The sequence below is a fragment of the Fundulus heteroclitus genome, chromosome 23 (assembly GCF_011125445.2).
Source record: "Fundulus heteroclitus isolate FHET01 chromosome 23, MU-UCD_Fhet_4.1, whole genome shotgun sequence".
In the NCBI taxonomy this organism is placed as follows: Eukaryota; Metazoa; Chordata; class Actinopteri; order Cyprinodontiformes; family Fundulidae; genus Fundulus; species Fundulus heteroclitus.
The window spans coordinates 14,252,775-14,276,790 of record NC_046383.1 but is presented as its reverse complement, the minus strand read 5'-3'; the positions used below and the strand labels follow the sequence as shown (position 1 = coordinate 14,276,790).

The window sequence follows — 24,016 nt, the reverse complement described above, 5'->3', positions numbered from 1 at the left end:
AAGTGGAAAGAAAATAAACACGTGCAAAAGTATTCAGCCCCACAGAGTCAACATTATGTGGAACCACCTTTTACTTTAGCAGCCTGTCTTTGCCGGCTTCAAACAACTACAGAGTGAACTAAAGTTTCTTGCACCGTTTGAGAAGTTTTCCTCCAGCATTTTTATTTATTTAGTGAATATATCCCCTTATCAGCTCTGACTAGCTTCCCTGTTCCTGCAAAAGAAAAGTATCCCTGCAGCATTATGCTGCCACCACCGTGTTTCATGACGGGGATGCCGTGTTAAAGATGTGTTCAGACATTTGTAATGAAGAGCGTTTTGCATGTAGGCCAAAAAAATCTGTTTTGGACTTGTTTGTTCATCTTCTTGCATCTCTTAGAGGAAAGTCGAGTTTAATGGCGGTCAAAACTAATAGTTGTCCATAGATTCAACGTATCTCTGAGGCAGCAGTTGCAGTTAGACTAAATTACATACAAACCATCTAGATTTACTATTAAGGTGCCTTCTTAAGGCAGGACACCACACTTTTTTGATTTTTACTCGTTAAATATGTAGAAACTACATATATTTTCCATCCACTGTCACAATTATTCTCCAGTTTGTGTTGCTGTTTCACACAAAATCCCAACAAAATACATGTAGGTTTGCAGTTGTGACGTGATAAGATTAAAAATAGTATGAATACTTTTACACGGCGCTGTAAATGTGTGTCTTCCTATGTTTTATTAAAGCGTACGCTTGACTTTGGCATTTAAACTTGATGATCACATGACCTCGGTTTCCCCAGCAGACAGTATTTACATTCGGCAGCTTAACATGAACACGGTCGGGTCCGAGAACACACAACTCCTCCACAGTCCACATGTCGTTGTGCAGCGCCGGTCGGGCTCAGCGGCTCAGAGATTAGCCGACTTGTTCCTTCTCGTTTTCCAAAGGCGAGGAAAAAAAAATCAAACTGAGGTTTTACTTTGCGTTGCAAATTCAGCTAAACTGTACTTTGACACATCGCTGTGAGACGTTGCGACATTCCACCATGTCGCATACAGTTTCTTAATTTACTGCAATAAAGTGAAGCATAAAATGAAAATTGAAGTGAAGGCACATCTTTAATACAATTTGTGGTTAGTGAAACAATAAAAAAAACATGCTTTGATTTTCATTCTGATTTATTAAAAAGAGAAGGAGAGAAATAAAGAAAGTGAAGAATTCAAAATGTTTCACCACTAAACTGGCAGTTATGATACAAAGAAAGATCCAGTCGTAAATCCCAGATTTCAAAACGCGCCTGAACCAAGCCCAGATATTTGCTGAAATAATACATCACATATCTCATATTCAGAAAATTACAGAGAAGCAGCAACACCCTACAGACGGGCGCTAGACCAGACAGGGACTAGGACCCACACGGTCAGAACCCACACATCACTGGATCCATAACAACAGCCTAAAATACCAACCAGAGAAGGAGAGAGGGGAAACGAGCCTGTGGCTGTGGCTCAAATCGAGGACGGAACGACTAAAAGCTGCAGCAGCTCTAAAATTAAATTCTCAGAAAACCTGAAGTGACTGCTGTCTGGTTCCTGTTCTGCCACCAGAATCTGGAAACCAGTTAATTAAACATCGCTAAGGTAAGCCGGGCTTCTTTTTTCCCCTCCCTCTGTGAATTCCAGCACAGATCCTCGCCTCATTTGTTGTTTGGTGGTGTACATTTTACTTATTGAGCAGTGGAGTTTTGTACAGCCTAGGCAGAGATTAAGACAAATTCTGATAAGGACTGGAAGTTGACTCTCAGCATTAAGGAGGATTAATGTTTAGCTCTGTGTGTCAGGGGCCTTCTCAGTGGCTGTGTTTACGCAGTGTTGCAGACCCCGCATTAATCCGAAATTAGTATAAAAGATCAGCTGTGGCCACTGATGCGAGCCTTCGGAGGGCTTAGGCCTGTAATCAAGTCTCACTTTTGGACAATGAGCGCCTGGAAGGTCAATGAGAGACGAGAGGTGGTGGGGATGGGAGACTGGAGGTGGGAGGGGGGGGCATCTTTTGGTGACCACATGGTTTAATTTAGGTGAGATGGGCACACAGACACAGCATGTGGCTTCTGCTTCTGAAAACGGCTGTTTCAGTTAGAGCTGAAAGAGAAAATCATGTTTATCACTCAACGCCTGAGAGACGTTTGTCCCTTTTTACTTGAAATCTTATCCATGTATGTGACGGCACAAGTTTAAAGTTCAGCACAGGACGCATTTGCTCTGTCACATATAATTAGAACGTGTGCCGAGGGATTATAGCAACAAGCAGCACGGAGCTGTGGAGCTGCATTTAGGGCAACATCCCTCCTGTTCCACTGCAGACCAACACCCAGCACAGCAGCATGGGAAGCCTCGGTCCTAAAGGACTTCTACAAAAACAAACAAAAACTAAAAGTGGCCGAAATTTAAAACAATAGAAGAAAAGAAATAATGCATTTTTTATTCTCTTGATTCTTAAAAAACATCAGTGAGTTTTCTACTAAAACGTTGTAAACCAATAAAACTTAGACCGAATCCTTCAATAAGGCATCGAGATACTAAGGACACACACACACACACACACACACACACACATATATATATATATATATATATATATATATATATATATATATATATATATATATATATATATATATATAAAATATTAATTATTTCTTACTTAATTTATTTCTGAATCTATTTATTTATTTTCAAAATGATGTCCTGTCCAACAGGAGAGGCAGCAAATCTGTTTTCACTTAGGAAATTAAAACTCTGAAATAAAATGTTCTATTTATTAGTTTATTTATTTATTTATGTATTTATTCTTTTGATATATTTTTTATTTTTTGTTTCTGTTTTTTTTTCTTTAAACTCTTCTTAATGTTTTCATTTCCCATAGCTAAACCTGGGCAACACAGGAGACAACTGTTCTTATTTTATATTTTTTTTATAATTTTTTTATATATCATTATTAACAAATGTATTTATTTTATCCTTTTTTCCACAGTTTTTTTTTTACTTCTAAATTAGTAAATGTTGATTCCCCACAATCTTAAAACTCGTTTTCTCCATATAATGTCATGAGAGCCGGCTGATGGGTGGATGGTTGGTTTTCCACGCGTTTTGTTAAGGAAACACAGAGCAGGGGTGTTTCCCGCAACAGATAATGATCCTGATGAGGTTCGGTCACAACATCTTGTTCACTGTTGATTTTATTCTAATAACCATGTTTTAAAAAAATCATTGAAATGTTTTTTTTTTCACTTTAACACTGGTGTATCTTTGATCATTTTGTTGTTTTCAGCATCAGGACCATTGGGGCGACAGGAAATATAGCCCAGCATAAACCACTAACCTTGGTTGATGATTAGTCGTCAAACTGTTGGAGTTCTGTATTATTTAGTATTTTTAAACCGATGCCACAGTCGAAAACGTTCCCAAAAGGAAACGATTTTATTGACATGTTTAAGAACGCTTACCAGGCCGCGAGAATTTCTTTGGCGCAGCGGATGAGTACAGGGGAGCTCGCCCTTGTAAATACTTTCCAAACTACATCACCGAAGCTTCTTAAATTATTTATTCAGTGGGATTTTTTTCAGCGCTCGGGTAAATCACGGTGCCCTTGGAAGACAACTGCCAAAATCATCTCCTAAATCAACTTCTTGGCACATGCCAGTCCTGAAGTTTTCCGCAGGAATCCAAACGTGTCGTGTGTACACACGTGTTCCCAGCATGGAAACTAACAACGCCCCCGACCGACACATACACAACAAAAGACAACAGGGGCAACAAAGCTAAAGGATAATTTGGGGGCATTTACACCCCGTTGTGGTAAGAGCAGTTCTCTTCATGTGCCATAAGGGTCCCAGCAGCCCCCTCACCCCCCCGACCCTAGCCACCCACGGCTTCTGCTAAGATTAGACAAATTAAACACTATTATTCACGTCACTCCTGCAGCTGGCCTTTAAAGTGGTTCTGTGTTAACTATCCGAACGGTTTGCTTTAGAAGCCACAGTCTTCTCCTTCGTTTATGATGTAAAAAAGCGTTTCTGGCCGACTCTGTGTTTTTTTTTTCTCCTCTCTTCTTCCTCGTGTTGCAGAGGAATAGAGTTCTTTTTCTTGTAATACTGGAGTTTCTGCTGCTTGGCTTGCTTTTCCAAAGCTCTAAATATTTCATCTACGCAGAATATAAAGTCCAAAACCTGAAAAGCTTTAATAACACCATATTAGTATTAGTTGTACTTTAACGGACTCCTATAACACAGCTGGTTAAATCTTTAATCTGTGTTCTTGCATGCAGTTATTCCTTTATAAGAAGACACTGCGGTGTTTATGCTCCGTTAAAAAGATAAAGTGTTGCTCAGTCAGCCTCTCACATCTGTCCATACGATTCTAATGCCGCCTCATATGGGGTAAAAGCCCCCCGCCCTCGCCTTATTTTCCCGGTTGTATTCCCACAACCTGATAATGGATGTGGTATTGGCCAGGGGCCCTTGGACCGAGGAGGACCGGTGATGGATAACCTTGTTTCAAACCCATCATCACTGTACAGCATGTGCCTTGTATGTGTAGCAAAATACCCCCCACCCCCTACCCACCCTGAACATGTTCCAGACACAGATTGGGCGAATAGACGGTCGGATTTTATAACTCATGAAACGATCATCTGTTTAATGTGTTCAATTAGCTAATTGCTGACTACTAATTACATTGGCTTAATGTAACTTATTCTGATTTATGGTTTTAATGCTTTACTATAGTACCTTGCAAAAGTGTTCACACCCCTTTTCACAAATCTAGACAGCATGAAGTGCTAATGTATTAAGTCCACTTCGCTCTGATACCCCTGAATAAAATCCATTGTAACCAGTTTGTAAATGTCGCCCACATGTTCGTGATTTAATCTCAGTTACAGATTTATTATGGAGACCATAGGGGACGCAGTGATGAGGCTGTGGAGGTGTTTAAAGCCCAGACACTGTGGGGATTCATTAAGCGTCTGGACATGGGACGATTAACGCTACACACCATACCAAACACTAAATCCCCAGTGAAACATGGCGATGGCAGCATCATGCTGCGGGCACATTTCAAAGGTTTCAGTCTCTAGATAAACAAATTTGTTCAGAAGCTGCAACTCCAGCAAATGGTGATTCTACAAATGTTGGCCCAGGGGGAATAAAGCACATGTTCACAGAATAAAGTATCCTTAAAAGACCAAGTGATGGAGCCACAAGTGTAAGATTTCTCCAGCTTGTGACTTAAACATTAAAATATGTTATTTATAAAATACTGTACAATAAAATGTTAATTATTAATTATCATACAATAAATTTGTAATTATTGTATTTAAAAATCTGAAAAATATCTTTAAATATAAATATATCTAAAAACATATCTTAACAGTGTGACTGTAAACATTAATTTTATAGATGGTAATCCTGTTCAGAAACACTTTTTGTTATACTGGGTGAAACGGTCCTTCCATCCTGAAAGTAGTCAATACATTATGTATTCACAAAAAGGAGGTTAAAAATAGATCTCTGTGGGAGCTGCAGGCCTGTAAAAATTATAACCAATCTCTGCCGTTCCGTCAGAGATTAGTCAAAGTTTTATTCTTGCTCTCACCCATTGGTTTCCTCCACTTGCTGGCTGCGCATGCATATTTCTACTGTCTGTGTATCGGGTTAGCTTAGCGGTTAGCTTAGCGGTTAGCTTAGCGGTTAGCTTAGCGGTTAGCTTAGCGCTTAGCTTCGTTGTTAGCTGTTCATTGTAGCGGTGCTGTTCTCACCGTATACTTTGAACATGGCTGAGAGTTGCAAGAAGCAAACTGCATTTAAGTTTATGAGAAGGAGAGGAAGGCCTCAGCAGAAAGAAATAAGACCAGAGTGGATTTGGGAGATTTTTTCACGCGATCCCCCTGAGGAGCGGAAGGTCTTGCTCATGCGCAATTATTCAGAAAAGGGACTTGGGGAAACTTCTGGAAAAATCCTTCAGGGAGAAGATGGTTTTAATCTCTTACGTATTTTCTGTGTGAGCCTGTAAACGTTTGGGTTTGAGATGTTTGATGTTACGTTTGCTCTGGTCATATAGCAGAGTAGGTAGACACAGATTTAGGGGAGAACAGGGCTGGGAGCAGACAAGAGGGCAGGCTGCAGCCTCGCCAGGGGTGTGATTACTTTGTCTCTGCTCTGGTTCTCAATAAAGTTCTGGAACTTGATGAATTCACTGTTTCCTTTTATTCAGTAAGTAACTGGGCAATCAGTTGTCATTATTTCCCACAACATAATTAGCATTCTCTGTAAACATCTGGAGATCAAAAGTGATAATTAAGTATTCGACTGAGTTGCTTTCTCTAAAATATGATTTGCATCTACAGCAGACCATTGTCACATGATCACACTTTACGTCTGAATATTCTCAACAAAATCAACTTTTGGAAAGCTCGTCTTCCGCTCCAACCCCTGTAATAACCAGCACCATGGCAGCAGGAGCCAGGGGAGCCGACTTCCTCCCAACATCGTTGTCTTCTGTGACTCTTGCACATCGACTTCAAATCCAACCACTCCTCCTAACTTTCTCGCAGAGGGCAAAAATGAGCAGCAGTTGAGATTGTATGTCTATAAAAACAGTGACAGGGCAGTTTGTGCCTGATGTGAAACAGGATAACGCCGTCTACAAGCTGCTCCAGCTCACTGAGGCACCATTTAGTGGGAGTTTCAGATTGGACGCTTGACTAATACTCCAATCCAAGAAGGCGTCGCATGGGGGGAAAAAATGATTGCCGTACTTCCAAACCATTTCACAGATTGATAATAGCAGCACTTTTCACTGCAGTTTCAGTTACTATAACCAATCATGTCAAAATGTTAAAAAATAAAGCATGTTTATGTCGATTCCTGGATCTAAACTTAAACTTCAGGCAGATTTTTGAGTATTTTGTCATAAACCTGAAGGAAATGTGACCAGCATCTTTAGTTGCTCGATTCTGAGTAAAACTAGGAAGGTTTTTTTTTCCGACCTGCTGATGAAAGCAACAGCGATGCAGGAGGTAATTATTCCAACCAAATTCAAAGCCGACGCGCAGTTTAAGGACAGCTGTACGACTCACTCTACACCACGAGTTTCTTTTTCTGAGCCCGAGTGTCTAAGGGAGCTGCTGAGGGCTGTTTCTCATCCTGGCTCACATGAGTTATACGTCTGACACATCTTAGAGTACACTAAAAAAGACTCAGCATACATGAAGAGAGAGAAGAAAAAAAATGATGTGCTTCACATTCACATGTTTTGCATTTCTTGCTGGGAGAGGGTGTCATCTCTTAAGAGCTAATTCAATTTAACCTCCAAGCTGTTTCCAATCCGCCTTCCCTTCTCAATATTTCACTCCATGGGTTCAAGGCTAGAACATTTGCTGTTGGATTGGCTTTTAATGGCAAATCGGGGAGCATTTTGTTGACGAAAATCTAAGGAAAACCGTCAAGTCCTTAAACGGCCGTTGTATTGTACTACAGCCTTTTGTTGCCTCCAGCAGGTCATCTGGGATTGTCCCGTGTTCAGCTCCTTCTATCTTCCCATCAGCTATGACCTGCTTCTCTGTCCCCGCTGAAGAAAATGCTTTGTCTAAGGAGATGCAGTGTTAGATTTCAGCCACATGGTGTTTTACATGTTGGCCAAAACATTCAGAGCTGGTCTCATCTGACCAGAGAACCTTCCTCAGCATGTCTGCTGTGTCTCTTTTGGCCAGCCTTAACCGGGAACTTTCATGGCTGTCTTTCAGGACTGACGTTCTTCTTGCCAGTCTTAGATTTGTAGAGAGTGGAGCTAATAGTTGTCCGTATCAACAGGTTCTCCCACCTGAGCTGTGGTTCTCTGCAGCTCCTCCAGAGCCACCATGGTCCTCCTGCTTCTCTGATCAATGCTCTTCTGGTCCAGCCTGTCAGTCCAGGTGGACGTCCATGTCCTGGTAGGTCTGCAGGAGGTCCATCCACTCTCCAGGTCCACATGATGATCAGAGCTCAGGGAGGTTCTGTAGAACCTGACCTGCTGTAAACTGGACCAGAACTTCCTCCCTGACCCGTCTGCTGGGTTCCTGGATCTCCCTGGTTGTTGGCTAATATCATCTAACACATCTTCTAGGCTTCCACATGTTAAATTGAACAAATATTGACCCTAAGTTAGTGTGGTAACTTCTGAATGTTACACTTTGTAATTATGCGCTGCTTTGTGTTAGTTGATTACACAAAATACCAATAAAATATCAAGGAGTCTGCGGTTGTGATGTGATGGAATAGAAAAGAGGTATGAATACTTTTGCAGAAAACTGTTCATAAGGTTTTTCAGACAGGAGAGCCTGTTACCTCTGCTATCGTCATGATTCCATGTCACCTTATTGCTGCCATGCATGAACTTCTCATGTCCTGAAGCCCTTTTCTCTGTGCAACATCTGTGCTTCGTCAGCATTTTCCTGAATTAGAGGGACAACATAGCGTTTAAATATTTGTATCAAATCTCTTAAAAACTAAAAAAATAAAAATACTACATTTGTGTGCACCCTTGTGCTACAAGACAGCTTCTCCTAGAATAGCAGAAGTTTTGCTGTCTACACTTCTATATTTAAGTGTTGTGGTCATGCACGATCCATTATGGGCTCAGCGAGGCACCCGTCATGCCAAAGCGTACGCCAAGCTGAAATATCAAACAACTGGCGCTGACTGTTGCCATGAGAGTTTCTCCACTCTTGCCACAATTCGCTTGCACTCTGCTCACCACTAACTGCCTTCTCAGGGTGATCCTCACCCACGTACGAACAGTGTGTGGGAACGTTTACTTGTCAAACTAACTTGTGAACATCTACTTTTAAGACGCTGCAACAGAGTTTTTTTTTCGGTGATCATGAAACAGGGTTTAAACTGTAAAAAGTCTATTAGGGCAAAACGCAGCAGATCACATTCTCTGGCTGACCGTGTCGCTTCCAAATCCACTTCAGTGAACGCTGGCCTTTGAACGGAGGTCTGTCTTTTAAAGGCTGCAGGAGGTTATGCCACAGCAGCTGTGCAGTGACTTTGGTATTTACAGAAGTCAACATTGTATCGCCGTGTGGTTCTAGGTTACATCAGCAGGCCGCAGAAGCAAAACTAAAAACGGTACATCGCACATTTATGAAGCTCCGAAGTCATCTTTAAGGAAATTACCCACATGTGCCTTGTATAAATAAATGCCACAGAAATATCTCAGTTTCCCTCCTCCACTGTTCAAACGTAGCAGAAGGCTTTATAGGAGAAACAAACTGAGAGTTCTGGTTCCCCTCACAGTGCAACAAGCCGTGGAAGAAGTTTTCTTTATTCGAGCCGTGCTGCACGCCATGTTTCTGCAGCATATTCTGCCCATTAACACATCAGCTGTGTGTGTATTCCCCATGTGAGGGAAATAGGAGGCAGATGGGTCTCGTAGCCACTCCAGTCGCAGCCAGCGGAGAGCCAGTCGGAGGGGAAATTTGTCTCACAGGGGTCACCCCACCGGGGGAGGGGGGGGGACTCTCGGGTCAGAATCCTTTAAGATGAGATGAGCAGATACTCCTCACTGCGAACCGTGTGATCCATCATCGCCGGCACGTTCTTCTGTTGGAAGACAGGGAGCATGCTGGGAGCTCCCACAGGCCTCCACTTGATCACAGTTAAGCTCAAATACACGAGGCACTGAAGATATTTGTCATTATGGAAACTCTGGGAAACTTCAGATAACCAATCATCTTATACAGTGACTTGCAAAAAGTATTCATGTATTCAGTATTTAGACTTTTTTCCACATTTTGTAACGCTGCAACCACAAGCTGTAATGTGTTTTACTGAGATTTGCTTCAGCAGATAATAACAAGGTAGAGCATACCTGTGAGGCCATAGGAACAGCATGTACTGTTTTCTTTTCTTTTTGTTTTTACAAATAAAATCCTGAAAAAAAAACAAGCCTGATGCATTCAAAAATGCCTCCAGAAGTTACCTAATAAGTGAATGTTTCACAAATATAAACTGTCAGTGTAAACTAGCTGGCAGGGCAAGGAAGTCATGTGGACGAGCAAACGTGGAAGATGGTGTTCTGGTCAAATGAGATCAAACTAAAACGGTTTACCTGCAAAATGCCAAAGCTGCACATTACTCTAATTAAACCATCCTCAGTGTGAGGCATGGTGGTGGCGGTATCATGCAGTGGGCAAGCATTCTTCAGCATGGATGCTTGTCAGAGTCGTTGGGAAGATGGATGGAGCTCAGGATGATACAATCCTGGAAGAAGAACTGCAAGAGGCTCCAGATGACTTGAGACTGGGTTGGAGCTTCACCTCCCAACAGGACAACCACCCTAAACAGATACAATGGAGCAGATCCATGTGTTCGAGTGGCCTAGTCAAAGTCCAGACCTAAGCACTGGTGCAAGACTTAAACACTGATGATCACAGATGTTGTTCATCCAGATTTGACTGAGACTGAAGCCCAGATGTGGACGGCCCGTACAGGCAGACCCGATAAAAAGGGAGGCAGCTGTGAAAGGTGGTTCTACAACTGAGCTGAGTGCAAATGTATGACTTTTCCAATTATCATTTGTAAAAGCTATAAACCATGCATAACTTTCATGCCCACTATGTAGGATCCAAATCAAACTACACATCCACATTAAATGTTTCTATATTATTATTAAGATGATTACAGAAACAATGTTGCTGCAATATTGCAAATTAGTTTAGTAGTAGGAGTCGTTGTTGGTAGATGCAATATAAGATTTTATGCTTGAAAATGACAAAAAAAATAGCTTGTTAAAGTCTAGCTAATAAAGGAGAACTGGGTGTTGCATTTAAAGTAATTATCCGCCATCACTTTCCCTGAATCCTACTCCAAACAAAAGCTGTTCTCTAGCAGCAGCGCTAATTTCACCTCCAACTTGCCAGACTAGAAGATCCTCTAGGTAGCAACATCCGTCTGTTCTGGAGCCAGGTCTGGCTCCGATTACCACCAGAGCTACTGCCTCAGCCTGAGAAAAATGCTGCCGCTTTAAAATAAATGTTATTGTTTGTCACAGGAAACCAATCTGATTACTGTTTCTTCTCTCATGTGCACACTTAACGCCGCACACCGGGCTGTATTTACGCATGTGGTTTTCATTCCACGGCCCCAGCCAGAGGGGAAATGGACACCTCGCATTTTCATCTTTATTAAGTCACAGTTTTTGGAAGGGGAAAGTGGGGGTTGTTTGCACAAAGTATTTGCCGATCTGTGGAAGACAATCTGTCTGCGCACATCAAACAATAGATTGGGTTTCTCGGCCGTGGCAGAAGCAACAGAAACTCCAAAGTGGCCGAGGGAGATGGAGAAGGACGACGGGTCTGATAGCTGTGACGTCTGTGTTTGCTCAACTTGACAGCGAAAGTGAGGAGCTGTTAAAGTGCGGTGCGAAGCTATTTTGGGTTCAGCGGGAATTGGCCATTTTGATGGTATCGTTTCACGTCGGCTGTGTGTACAGTTACAGCAGCCGTGTCGGCGTTAATGTACGTCTTATCAGACGCTGAGCGAAAACAGCGTCTCCGGGGGCTCGCTACCTTTTTTCTGATTTTGTCGTTGATTTTTCTGATGTTCCTCTGGAAAATATCAAAACATGCACGCAGGCCAGAAAGAAATAATGCCTGTACAATAACAGAATTAAGGACATGAAAGGCATCTGAGCGGAAAGCTGAGAAACCGTCAGCAGGGCCTTAGAAGTCAGGCTGTTTGTTTTGCTTCGTATGTCGGCGAGTCGCTCTCCTGCCCCCAGTGTGGTTCTGTCCTGCCATCATTCCCCATTAGGCTCCTCCAAATAAACTTTACCTCCTCTTCTTTACATCACACCCAGCAAGCCAGTAACACACACCTCCATCGAAATAAAAAAACAACAACGCACACACACACACACACACACACACACACACACAATATGTAAATGTTGTGAAAGGAGCCAATTAGAAAATTTATCTTGTTTGGAGGGCTCGTAATAGTTTAATTCCAAAAACATGTTTTCTGCCTCTCTGGTAATGTGTCACATGTGCGGCTGTGGCTTTCCGCAGAGCCGAGGTGGGCGAGCAGCTTCGCGGGGATGGGGCGGGCGGGGGGGGGGGGGGTTGAACGTGCTTGGTGGCGAACATTTGTTTATGTTTTCCTCCCAGCGCATCGTTTCAAAGGGCAGCATCACGGGCCTCACATCTCCCGCCGATTAGAAACACATGAAAAACTGTCAAACCGACAGTCGTGTTGAGTATGAGAAACGGGGGGGGGGGGGAGAGTTGTGTGATGCAATGTGTTTTTAAAGATAGAATAACTTCGGCATTTAATCAGGGAGACCTCGGCTCATTTGGTTTCACTTAAATCCACAACCCCCCCCACTCCCTGATGTGCAGAGATAGCTTGTGTTGCAGGACCCACCACTCCCATATGCTGTGTGTGGCTTTCTGTGTGTGTGTTTGAACATTGCTTTTATACAGAAAAAGAAGAAGTCATCAGGAGATTTTCTGTCACATCTATGTCTCATATCGATGTGAGTTAATAGCTTGATTTTTAAAAAACGCTGCAGACGTTTTCCCCTGGCTGATGAAAGAGGGGACACGCCATGTGTGTTTTTCCCATCTATTTATTTCCTGCTTCCTGTGCAGAGCCTGAGCACGTGGCTAAAAAGGCCTTTAATTGTTCCCATTACACACAGCTGAGGCATGCTACCAAAGCAATGACAGGCACAGTCCTTGAATAGACGTCCAACTGTAAACCCTGAAGAGGAGGCTCTCGTATTTCTTTTTAATTTCCTCCTCAGCCTGCCCCTCCCATGCGCGACCAATGCTTTATTCCTAATAGGAAAGAAACATCTCCCAGCTTGATGAAACTGTGAAACTGCGAGTATATATCAAGCTTTTGATATTTCGTTCGTTAACGTGTCTGCTTTTCCTCTAAATGGAATAATGTCAGTTTCAGCACATTCAAAAATTTAATTTAGACTCAGCACTTACAGGGAATGACATTTTCTGACATTTAGTAATTTCTCAACAAAGTTCATTGAGACATATAAACAGAACTGACGGCTCCTCCACCACAAAATTGATATTCGTATCTTTTAATTACTTTTGGATTAAGTAAATATGTATTTATCCAATTAATTTATATAGCTGATGTTGTTACCCATTAATACAATCATATCATAAAGTTGTGGTGTTGCAGTAATGATGAATCAACTACACTAGTTTGCATTACTTATCAGAATTTTGCAACTTTTCCCTTTCATTTGTGTTTATGCTTGTAGCTCAAATTAAATATCTTGATATCCACAGCTAAAGAAAAAATACAACACAAGCATTTGGCTGTCGAGACTCAAGAATCAATGCACAACACAAAGCTAAAGTAGAGATATCGTCCGAGTTTAAAGAGCTACCAAACCGGCACCCTATGGAGGGATTTAAAAGCTGCATGTGGCAGGAACTGTCCGTCTGTAATTCACCACAGTGCTAATTAAATGCCAGTGATGGAAACTACAATTTAAAACTCAAAATTACGGCACCAATCAAATAAACATTGTCATTTCTGCTTAGGTTTTGACCAACGATGTTACTCTGATGTCCATAGGCATGTCTCGACATGTTCCTCCCAACAACCTGTCATCAGACTAGCCTGCTTTAAATGTAAACCAGCTGTCACACCATTAGGGATGGGAATCAAAAACCGGTTCCTGTTCAGAACCGGTTCCGTGTTTTCCAATTCCATGGCACCGTTTGGCAGCTCGCTTAACGATTCTCTTTTCGATTCTGTCGTGCTGCGGCTGAGCAGCACAAAGGTAGCGTGACGTTTTATACGCAAGTTACGCACACGGCATTCAGTAAGCACGTGTGCGTAACTTGCGCACAACGTGACCAGGCTTAAAGCAAAACAAAAATAATGGCGCCCCATTGAGGAAAGTTTGGCTTCATTTTAAAGAAGAGAAAGATGGCAACAAAGCGCTTTGCAATCATTGCAAAGTGACAATTACATCCGCGGGAGGAAATAGATCCAACAGGCAGAAACACCTGTGCACACAACATGGCATACATTTTAACGAATGCCGTGTTTTTGATTCTTCCCGGACAGAAGCTAAAGTTACGACCAGCATGGAAGGCAACTCTGGTGGTAAGTAGCTAGTTTTACATCACTGCCTGTGCTTAACGTGGTTCCTAGTAAATCATATGCCATTTCTGGAAATAAAACCAGTTTCCTACCTATCTTTGGGGTTATTATGGGAGTGTGCCTTTATCGTTAATCCAGCCCTTAGCATGTTTAGTTAGAACTAGTGGTAGCTGGAATTCTTACATGATTCTAGCTATTGCAGTGGATGTAACGAAACATGCTACGAAGTTGCTCCGCAGTTCAGGGAGCGAGAGAAAGGTGACGCTCGTTTATTTAAATTAGCGTGAGATGAGTTTATTTCCCAAATTGTACAGTGATGCTTTTTCATTAAACTGATGCCTTCTCCGTTAGATTTAGATGACTGAGGTTATCTAAAGAGAGATTAATAAGCAACTGTCACAACAAACTTACATTTTTTTGTACTCTAAACAACTCATCTACTGTATTTAAGTTTGTTCTTATATTCCTTTTTTTATTTAAACAAATATAAATGTTACTCCAGTTGCACATTTGCTGTGGACATCTTGACCTTGTTAGTTTGTAAGGTTGTGTGATAGTTAAGTAAACAAAGTTGATGCTCATCATCAAACTGTTTGTTCTCCTTTTTTCCCCAAATTGGAATCGAAAAGAGAATTGATAAGGAATCGAATCGTTTCACAGAATCGATAAGGGAATCGGAATCGTGAAAATCTTATTAATTTCCAACCCTACACTCCATAAAAAACAAGTTCTCTCCAACTGAAGCAACGTGTTGTTTGACCCTAATAAAAGTTACTTAAGCTAATGCTAAACATGATGGATGGTAGGGAAGAGAAATATTGATACACAATCAGACAGCTAACGAGGATTATCATGGCTAAACCTGGCAGAGGATCATCTGAACAGAGAAGTTATTAATTTCACATAAAATTATAACAATGATTATAAAAAGGACATGTATATTGTATTAATGTTTCACACTTTGAATGTTTTAATGTTTTATGCTCTAAAATGTGTTGTTTGCACATTTTTCTTCCTATCGGTTACCAGTTAGCCTTTTATTGTCCATACCCATTTCTGATAAAACACATGCGTCTGATTTTACCTTGTTTGTCATAAGGAATTACACATTTACACTAACAATTTTGTCAATTAGTACATGAGTGACAGAAAATGTGTTAAATGCGATGAATTAGATTCAGGCTGCATTAAAGAAACATGATCATGCATTAAGAGCAGAAGCTATTTGATAATAGGTACAGGTGTAGGTTAATAAACTGCACCGTATTAAAAATATATTTTATTACCCTTAGTTTGTCTATAAAGGATCTCCACAAACAGAGAATATATGACTGATCAGGTGTTGTATGTGCGGACCATCATTAGGGAGGCAGTGGGCAGCCCAGGGTGAACACGGTGCTGGGCAGGGTGAGGCCTTATCGCTGCTTTAATTTTTCTCCCCAAGGTGAGCTGGGAAGAGATCAGTGGCACTAAACCCTGGGAATTACCCTAGATATTGGCCCCCTGTGGTCTGCAAATGAAATCCTGCTGTCGGCAGGAAGAACATGGTGGTTAACACTCTGAAAATCAGTTTTTGTGCAGACCACAGCTGCCGCGGAGGGACAACGGAGAGCAGCAGAGAAAGCTGAAGTAAGAAGGCAGAAAATGAGAGGGGGCAGGGGCAGTTTGGAGGAAAAAAAAGGATAACTCATAAAGAGAAAAATCTGAGGAAATGGCTTTGCTTTTCCCCTCTTTTAAGAATACCTGCTTAAAACTTACATATTCTCATTACTAACTGTCTTCAAAGCTCGTCTGGGTAATTTGGGAATCTGTATAAAAGCTAAGCCTTTGTGTTTTATGTAGAAAACTTAAAAAAGACATTAACATTTAAGAGCGGAGGCAGACAATTGTAGACGTTACATGCATGAACCAAACTGGGGTTGAAACCAAAGCCAGTGTCCAGCTGCTGGAAGGTCTGAGCAGGGTTGCTGGGGCCAAGACAAGTTGCCTGTGAGATAGAAATCAGTGTATGTAATCATAACCTGCACACACTGGCTGAGCAGCTGTCAGGCCGACGATGCTTATCAGGCTTTTTTTTGTAGCTGATTGAAAGTGGGCCTTTAACACAATTTTTCTGTCGAAATAAATAAACGTGCCATTTGAATATTTCGTTTTTAATGCAACTGTGGAGTGGCTCTTTGTAAAGAAGTTGACTCAGCCCGACATTTAGCCGACAGCATGTCAGATTTAAGGGGATAAAATAAAACAGTGGAGTGAAGGTCTCGTTAGGAACTGAACCTGCCAGGTAGGCGAGGCCATTCGGCCTTCTTTGAACGCTCCACATTCCCCGAGGGACTGAAGGGAAAGCAGTTCAAGGGTTTGCATGTGTTCAAAAATACAAATAGCATTGTTCACATTTCCATACAAGGGGGCGAGTGAGGTGAACCAACCTCCTCTGATTAACATTCCTTCATTTACATAGGGTTAGGAAGGCCTCAAAAGTAAAGAAGCTATCTTCCTGTGAGGGAAAATAGGGAATCTGTAATACAATCGGTGATTCTTAGGTGTAATTAACCAAAAAAATGGAGCTAATGACATGGAAAATTATACATCAGCTCGCTGAACACCAAGCTGACACCACACAGGCAGAAACTATATATGCTGTTACATTTCAACACTCACTTGAGTCAGTCTTAGCTTCTCTGCCTCACAGATATACACACAAACATGCGCACACACCCGCATACGCTCACATCTTCACCTATGTATTTAGCACTGACTCCCCTGCTGCCCTGTGACACAGAGATATTATTTATAGGCTCTTATAAGGGTGTAAAACAAGCCCTCCTCTCTTTAGAAAAATGCTCCCCATATCCTACCAGAAATAGCCGGTGCCCCGATCGCTTAACTAGGCTGGGGGGGGAATCAGAGCGTGGAAATAAAGAGAAGGATGTTTACTCGTTGCCAGAATGAAACCAGCGCTAATCTCCAATCAAGTCCAAAAGGCAGATAGTTAGCAAGGAGAACTTAAAAATATCCCAGAGGGTAACACATTCCCGATATGGTGGAGCTTAACTTTGATCATATTATACGCTGGGCAGCGTGCGCTGAAAATGATTAGCACTTCTGTACAGCGTCTCGGGAGATTCCTCATATAGATTCACTTAAAGGGCAAAGCCCGTGTTGCCCCATTCAGCGGCAATAACAAAAAATGGAGTAACACCGAGTGCTTGGAAACCTGACTGAAAGTTAAGTTTAATGGTTGGCTCAGACATATATGGGTCACGACTGACAAAAGTGTGACATTATTTTTCGTTTATTTATTTGTCAAATAGATTATAATCACCTAAACTGAATAATGGGAATGAAGTTGACCGTAGTGTTACTTTTACATGAAGCCTCTCCGTCATTTTTATTGCCTGTCTGTGTTGTGAGGCGCATCATTCCCTTCTGATGCATCACCTTCATGCTCACCTTTACAAACACCTGATTCACATTTCCTCACCCTTACACAGAAAGCTGCTATCACAGAAAATTCAACTTTTTACAAAATAAAAAAACCTCCTGTCACATTGTCAAGCCATGGTCACATGATGGTTTTGATCCATTCTACCAGATATTTAGAAATAGCACACAGTAGATTCACAAAGAACAAAAACAGCTAATATTTGCTTTTTAGTTTAAACATTATTCACATCCACATTGGTCTTGCTGCGCAGTAAACACTTTAATCTGTTTTCTTGGAATTTTATGTGACACACAAAAACAAAGCACATAATATCAGTGACATGAAAAAAAAAGTTAATTTGGGGTTTTCTTGATAAAAAGTGCAAACAGCAGTTTATGTTGCGTCAAACCTTTGGATGTTTTTCTCCCACAGCTTTGCTCATCAGGAGACTTTATCCCAGCCAGCATACTTATTGTTTTAGTAAATTAAAGAGAGTCACAAAAACTGTGTGTAGGTATTCAAAGTCTACTTTATTAACACGTTCATCTTTGTTTATTATAAATAGCTCTTTGCCTTGTCTCTGTTTATGTTAACATGTTCCTTGAAAATCTTTGTGTGTTTTTTTTGTCCTCTGTCAGATTTCTGTGGTGAATTTCTTTGTTTTTTGAGGTGACTGCTGTTAATTTATCCACCATCTTTAAATTCAAATATAATCTAATATTGTTTGCATTTAATTAGTTATAAGTGCGATATGAGTTGAACATTTCCCTCATTGACAATTTCCCCAGCAAAATCTGATGTCAGAAAGTTGTCCTAATGTTGAGAGAAATTTCTAGTTTCACTTTTTCCTACAGTTTTAAGCTATGTCTGATAAAGTCACACAGAAGTTTTTGAACATATGGAAACCTCAGACCGCACCTAATTCTTTGTGCCTCCAAATCCTGACACCTTCCTCCTGACACCCCACCTCGTCTGCAGTCCTCTTCCAGTAGGTCATCCTGCTTGTGCAACGTTTCAGATCATCACACACATTTTAACACCAGTGGAAGAAAATAATGATTTAGTTTGTTAGCTAAAAGACGCCCACACACTCAACATGTCTCGTCTATTTTTGGGACCAGATCTGTAGAATCCCAAAAACCAACTACTAATGCCCCAATACAAAGCAAATCAACAGCATATGAGAAACTCAGATATATATCAGCCTTAAAAGGGATACAAAGATAATTCTAAGGCTTATGGACTCCAGCAATCAACGCTGAGAGGCACGTTCAACGTGTCAAGAAACATGGAAGAGTGAGGAACTTTCGCAGGAGTGGCAAGCAAACCAAACAAATGAACCAAGAGCAACAGCTAAACACTGCAGACTTCACAACCCTTGGTTAAGAGCCATGTTCCTGATTCAAATATGAGAAAAAGAATCCGCAAAAATATCATCCATGACCAAGAAAAACTAATTCCAAAAAGCATTTCAGGAAAAGAACATTAATGAGCCATAGAACATGGTGGTGGTTGTACGATGGTCTGTGGTCGTATTGCCATTTTAGGACAAACGGACGGTTTAATTAGATGTAATTAATGCCATAATTAATTAGATGAACTTGCAGTGACTACATCTAATTAAGGCCGTCAGTTTGTGCCCTCAACCTTAAGCAAACCTTGATTATCAGGATAATGATCCGAAGCACACCAGCAGGTTGGCCTTTGAAAAGCTAAAAAAGAAACGACGACGAAAATATTTTACTTAAGTCTGTTTGAGAGGCTGTGGCATGAACTTTCCTTTGTATTTACTGAGGTAGTCTTTGTCTGGTATTCAAATGTGTTTGCTATACTGAAAAAATTACAGGTGACAAAGAATCTAAATGAAGAAATGTGTATGGGTGTAAATAATTTTTCATCAGCTCTGTAAAACTGAAAGCAGCAGAGCAAGTCTGCTTAACTATGAAGGACCAATCACTCCATTCTCGCTGAGCTCCACTGATTACCTATCCCAAAATTAAATGAGAATACAAATCTTTGTAGCCGTTGGGTCTAAACCACACCACAATACAGGCTTATGTTCCTTCTCGACAATTTAGTAAGTTTCCTTCATCAATTAAGATATGATTTTATGATTATAGCGTTACCAAATAAGTAACTGGAGCGGTTCTCCGTGTCTCGGTGAACAAACATGAACAAGAATCCATGTTGATGAATAAAAGCAATAATCATCCCTTACGCTTTGACTTTATGAGGCTTCTCTCTACTTAACTATTATAATTGAGTCTTATTACTTATTGTTCGCCGAGGATGTCATGTGCCTAATCCTCCCGACTAAAATTTTCCATTCATAAAGTCTTCCAATTCTTAGTTCAACACACTTTATTTACCCACATGACATACACGGACAGAAAAAAATCAGCAACAAGCACCAGCTCATAAATTTACAAGGACACAAAGAAGACTGTGTTCTTCTCACCTCGCACTAGTTTTAGCTCCACTATGCAGCAGATATTCACACCGCATATATATTTCAGTAATCCCAGTGTAAACAGATTGCTTCATATCTTCAGTAGCTTTAAAATGTCTTGCAATGGAATAAAGTGAGATTAACAAACCAAAATAGTTCCCGATGCGTTCGGTGTCTCAGCGTATGAGAAAAATGACAAATAGCTGCAGGCATTACTAAAATAAGTTGTTGCATGTGCAGTTTTAACGGCAGCACTGGGTGTAGTTAGAATTAAGCAATTTTACTATGAATCCTGGTACATATTTAGAGAGATTAGTGCATTACTGTAAAACCTTCTTCATGTTACATCATCAAAAATCAAATCACCTGCATTTTATTTGAGTCAAAGAGGAAAAAAAAAATACCATACAATTTATTGCCACTTGTCAGGGATATGAATGTTGATAATATTCTCCTTTTAACGATGCATTTAAACCAAGGGGCAAACATGTAAATACAAAAATATATTCAAAATGTAAACATAAATCAGTTGCACATGGATACTCTGCACGGATAAGCAGGAAATAGATGAATGGACTGATATAAATATACTCAACTTCCACTAGTATAGGTTGCTGAAAAACACAAATGTCTAATCACCAATGACCAGGTCCTAGCGTACTTCTTCTTGGATGGTTCACCTTTTTTCTCAATCGTTTTAGAGAGTAGAGAAACATTAGATATCCTCCTGTTTTAAACTTCAAGCTGTTGATTCTGAGGTGAAGTTGAAGAATTGACACATCAACTGTAAGGTCGTTCCAACCACACTGAAGTCTACCTTAGGTTCCTCTAACCCCGACAAACAAAGACGCTGTTCATGGTGGTGGCAGTGAAGCGTACAGTATCCAGAGGCAAAAAGACGGGGAAAGCATGTTCAAACAAGTCAGATCCTGCTGAGACATCAGTCTTTTAATCCTGGAAATGTTTTCAGGTGATAGAAAGCCAACCTTGTAATTGTCTTTAGATGCTTTTGGAGGTTCAGGTCTGAGTCCATCACTACTCCCAGATTTCAGGCTTAATCAGTGGTTTCTAGCTGAAGCAGCTGAAGCTGTGAGCTAACTCTTGATCTCTCCTCTATTGGTCCAAAAATGTTCACTGCAGTTTGTTTGTTTTTTTCCATTTCAGAACATTTTGGCTCATCCATGCATTGATTTCTTCTCAGCATTTACTCAGTACTAGAACTAGTTCATAGTCACCTGGTGACATGGTGATGTAGAGCTGTGTGTCGTCTGCATAGTTATGGAGCTGATGTTGTTTTTATGATCTGAGCTAGAGGGAGCATGTAGATATAGAATAGGAGGGGACCCAGGATGGACCTTTGGGGAACCTCACATGTGATTTTTGTCGTCTCTGATGTAAAGTTACCTACTGACACAAAACAGCCCCCGTCCTTTAAGTAGGACCTAAACCAGTGGAGATGTGTTGTGATACCAGCTCTGACAGATCAAGGACAACAAAGGTGACAGGAAGAGGACAGTGTAACGCCTATTTTATTAACAAATTAGTTAAGGAAACATCACAATGAGAGTGTATAGCAGTTTTAAGGACCTTGTCAGGTGGTTAAACAACAGAGTGAAAGCTAAATGAATGCTGGAAGGAAGTGATACATTTTTCTGGACACACAAGAAAGTCGTTTCTTTCAACAGAATATAATTCAGTGCTTTTAAAGGCAACAGCAAACTGTCCTGCAGTGGAGGAAGTGATGGATCAGTGGAGGCGTGCTGGGAGCGTAGGTTTTATCACAGGAGGATTGGCAAATTCAAACATGGTAGGGAAATGGTCTGAGCTACATGTGTCTCAGATCTCTTTAATAGAAACACAAAGACCGTGAGAGATAATTAAGTCCTGAGATGTGGCCATTTATGTCAAAGACAACAAAGAAAGGTCCGTCGATGAGGCCTTGTTTCCTCCAGGCAGATTGTGCACGATTTTGAGGCGTGTGTTCAGCCTCGTACACATCGACTGGTAGGAGACCAGGAGGGAGAGAAGGAGGGTTTCTCACAGGAGAAAAAACTGTTGGGGTGAGGCTTACAATTTAAACTAAACTTTTCTCCTCACTCACGGTTGGAATTTGTGCAAAATCAGGGCGAGTTCCTTTAAGCATTTCTGAACAAACACTGAGTTACCTTCAAACAGACCTGGGGTAGTTCCTGTCGATCAGTTCAGCTGCCCACGAGGTCGGCCACACGCTTTTATCCATCTTTTTGCATTTTTCAAGACTCCTTTTATTTTTTTGGGAAAATAATAAACTTTATACCACCCTCTAAACATTTGGGATGACGCATGTCTGAATTGTCCTTTTCCCACTGACAATATTTAACTATTTTTACTGGAGTTTTTTAAATGAAATCCCTGACAGCAAGGCATTCGTAACATAAAATCTCCCAGCTGGCTTGAGGAAAACTTCCACAGCCAAGGGGCATTTCACGTTGGGACAAATTGTGATCGCTGATTGGTCAGTTGCTGATGAACCTCCAAAAATTGATTGACAGGCGGCGTCATGTCGATTTGGATTGAGTCCTTCTGTATTATTCACCCACTTTGTGCAATGCACCAGTAGATCAAAACCAACCCTCAGCATAATGTTTCTACATCCATTAGTGTCTGTTGGTTTGGTGTTCTTAGGTTGTTAAAGCTTCATCTCGACTAATTAAAACAACATTCTTCCTTTTATTCTGGCCAAAACCTCAATTATTGTGTTTTCCTAAAAAATAGGCAGCAGGAACTTTAAGGTGCAGATTTTTGAGCAGTGCTTCTTTCTTAGTCCACACTCGGATAAATTGGCTTCAGTGTGGACATCGATAAAGTTAAATAAATTCTACCAATTGTGACATGAAGAGAAAAACAAATAGCCACTCATAAATATGACAGAAGCTTGTCGGCTGCTAAAGAAAGCATACCAAATATACCAAATGCCAGTGGTTGATGGATGTAATCTGGTACACATTTCTGTTCTAAGAGTGCATTAAGCTAACAGGAAAAATGTTAAGAAACTTATTCTTTAACTTTCTCTTTTCAAAAACTGCTCCCTGTCGATTGTTTCTTTTAGGAAATTCTTACATCTCAAATTGCTCACCATGAAACATGCACATGAAGAGGCCAGACATCGTAAAAAAAAAAAGAAAAAAAAAGACCTATCCACCTGTTGTTCTGGCACAGAAGGGGCATTTTGATCCCCACCTGCAATTTTTTTTATCCGGCAAGCTGTGACGTTTGTGTGCGTGTAAATGAGCGTGCGCTTTGGCCGAGAGCGTCTCCCCATAAACAGGTGGGGTTCTCCTCCGCAGATATCAGGTTCCCCTCTTTGATAACCCATTACAGACTTCATTAATTTCACTCACTCTGGCCAGGCATTCACGCCTGACAAACCCGCCGAGGAATTTCTGCGTGAGCACACCTCCTTGGACTTGTGTAGGTTTTACAAGCAGAGATTAACATGTGTGAAAACAAATGTAATTGAATCCTTTATTGTTTTAGGAAGGTGAAGCAGACGTGCCGATTTTAAGAAGAGATTTCTGTACACAAGTCTTCAGTCCTGTCCTCGGTGACTTTATGACGAGGCTGTTTCCATTGTTTGGGGAAAAAGCTAAACTCAACAAAAAAATGCGTTTAATTAGATTAGAAAAGAACATTAATCAAGGTTTACTATGTTTTACAAGCACACCATTGTACAAGATGAAGCCAAAGAGAGAAGAAAAAATGTAAGTGAGACATGTTCATCCTTTAAACTCACGCTAATAGGTCTCACGAGGGCTTTCTTTTATTCGGGGAACAGAGCTACAGCGATCTCCCATGTCCAGTTGTTCTGGACAAATTTCTGGTTTTCTTTGTTTCCTGACATTGATTGGTTATTCTCAAGCACACAGGACACCCGATACCGCAGCCTGCCTGATTCCAGTTGTGCAGTGAGTCACCTCTATGTCTGGCA

The 24,016-nt window shown here is 41.0% G+C and overlaps 1 protein-coding gene across 1 annotated transcript in view; it reads left to right on the top strand.

The window, feature by feature from the left end:
• The first annotated feature begins 1,521 nt into the window (after nt 1-1,521).
• Nucleotides 1,522-24,016, top strand: part of pitx2 (paired-like homeodomain 2) — an 80,548-nt gene continuing 58,053 nt past the window's right edge. Inside the window, exon 1 of the mRNA XM_021323768.2 lies at nt 1,522-1,628. The gene's annotated coding sequence lies outside the window, so the exon portion shown is untranslated. The remainder of the gene's footprint in view (nt 1,629-24,016) is intronic.